Source organism: Phaethon lepturus, unplaced genomic scaffold (genome assembly GCF_000687285.1).
Source record: "Phaethon lepturus isolate BGI_N335 unplaced genomic scaffold, ASM68728v1 scaffold1440, whole genome shotgun sequence".
Classification (NCBI taxonomy): domain Eukaryota; kingdom Metazoa; phylum Chordata; class Aves; order Phaethontiformes; family Phaethontidae; genus Phaethon; species Phaethon lepturus.
The window spans coordinates 111282-113940 of NW_010512378.1; positions in this window are offsets into that span (position 1 = coordinate 111282).

Sequence of the window (2659 nt, forward strand, 5' to 3'; positions counted from 1 at the left end):
GGGGGGTGGGGGGAAGAGAGAGAGAGAAGTGAGAAAAATGTGAGAGAAACAACTCTGCAGACACCAAGGTCAGTGAAGGAGAGGAAGGAGGTGCTCCAGGCACTGCAGCAGATTCCCCTGAAGCCCACAGAGAAGACAATGGTGAAACAGGTTGTCCCCCTGCAGCCCATGGAGGACCATGTTGGAGCAGATAACCTCCTGCAGCCTGTGGAGAGGAGCCCACACTGGATCAGGCTCCTGGCAGGACCTGTGACCCCATAGGGGACACACGCTAGAGCAGTTTGTTCCTAAAGTACTGTACCACATGAGAAGGGCTCATGCTAGAGCAGTTCTTGAAGAAGTGCAGCCCACAGACAGGACCCGTATTGGAGAGGTTTGCAAAGGACTGCATCCCAGTCCTGGAGGCAGGAATGGGAGAGATGAAGGGTTACGAACTGCCTACAACCCCTCATCCTTATCTCCCCTGCGCTAATCTCGCTGTATTTATCTGAGCCATGAGCTTTTTTTCCTTATTTTCTCCGCTGTTCTGTTGAGGAGAGTGAGTGAACGAGCAGCTGGCAGGCACCTAGCAGCCAGCCAGAGTTAACCCACCACAACATCCAACACCATCTAGAAAGCAATCACTGGAAAGATTTTTCTTCCTCCCCATGAAATAAGAGATTGCTGTTATAGCTGGAAATTATCAAAACAAACCATTCTTTTTAGTCAGGAGGAGCAGTCAGCAGTTTTAAAATTAAAAAAACTCTTTGACCAATTTGCCCTGTCCATCAAATTGACTCTGAAATAACAAATCCAGGATCTAGACCACCACAGGGTATTAACACATTAATTATTAACATTATTAACACTGCAATCTTCACCAGTTCAGAGTTGTACTTCCCTGCAAGCTTGAGATTTAGAAGACCTATTATAGGTTAGATGAGTTGGATTTTTGGTAAGAACACACTTACAGAGGTACTGTGCCAGAGGTTAAGTTTCATTTAAACTTCATTTTGCAACTACAACAAAGATAAAGCTTGACAAGTCTACAGTTACACAGGGTACATAATAACTTAGCCCTCTCAGAAGGCTAGAAAACACTAAATGTGAATTAATTTTCTATAAAAGTAATATATTTAACCTTGTAAGACCAAAAATTTATTTTTAAAAGGTTCAATGAAATAGCCTATTATTTAGACCACAATGGACAAAAAATAATCCACCTTTTGAACTTCCTATGTAATAAAAATTTGCAGATCAACCCTGAATGTTTTTTAGGATTAATGGTAAGCTTTACTGAGGGAAAAAAAAAATCATTTAAACAAAATAGTAAAAAATAAAACCTATCATTCAACAAGAGAAAATTCAATGCTAAACTATTCCTTTGTACAACAGTTATCACTTCAATCATTTTCTAATTATAAATGAATTAGCTTGTTACATCCCACTGCTAGAAGTTTCTGCTCTTCTGGACTGACAATATAGCTGCACATACCCAGCTCTGTCAAAATAATCTGTGTTGAACACTTAGTAGGATTTAGGATTTTTTTGGGGGGGGTGGGGTGAGGGTGGGGGTTTAACCTGATTCTAGCCAAATAGAAGTCTCCATGATTTCATGTAACAGTTACACCAGCTGTTTTAACTTCTGTCAGGGAAAAGGAAGACAATGACAACTAAGAACAGCAGCCTCAAGGCCAGCTGTATCTAGAAGATGTTTGAGCATGAAAGTCTGTAAGCCACTGAGGTGCTATCCAATGACTGAATTTCAAAAAGCTTATTAAATTTGTTTTTAAAGATGCACTGTCTTCTTTTGGAATACACTGGAAGATGACAAGCAATTTGAAAAAGAGCAATTCTTTGAAACTTTCTTTGAGATTCAACAAGAGACTCCACTAACAGATCTTTTTTTTTCTTTTCTATTTTTAACAGCCGAAACTTTATATGTTCTCCCCAATGTTTTAAAAAATCCAGTATTATTCCATATACACAGTCAGAAGGCAAAGAAAAAGGAAAATGCTCACATGGATACCTTTTCTAAGGCAAGAAAACACTCTGGGCACTGAGATGCTTTGCACCAGCCAGAATGTACACTTACTAACTAATCAGGAAGGTGTGCAATGTTTCTGCTGTTATATGAGAACAAAAGGAGACAAATATAACAAGAAACTCCAACAAATATATAACAAATGCTAATCCTAATACATAGGTATAAAAATCATGATTCTGTCAGGCTTTGGTTATGTTAAGCAGTACTGTAAACTAAGTCAAGTCTTCAAAACCTACAAAGAAAATAAACATATCTTAAGCTAATACAGCACTTAAAATATGAATTCCACTCCTTGTACAGCAGCAGATGATACAGTAGTACTTAAGGTGTCTAGGCACTGCTTCTTTCAGCACAGAAGCACCAGAAGCACCACTGCAACTACAGCTTGAAAGACTTGAAATCAGGAACCAAGAGCAAGTCTGTAGAAGTACATGGGAAAAATGGTACATATAAAAAAGCTCGGCACATTAAAAACTGAAGAAACTAGTACAAGAAAAGAAACAGAAAAGACAAACTACATGTTCTTTGTACAATGATAACAGGAAAATTAAAGCATGGAAAAAGCAGCAGAAGTGGAAGTTGCATTTATTGGACATTAAAATAAGACGGATTAAAGTCATCCACCTCCTGTGA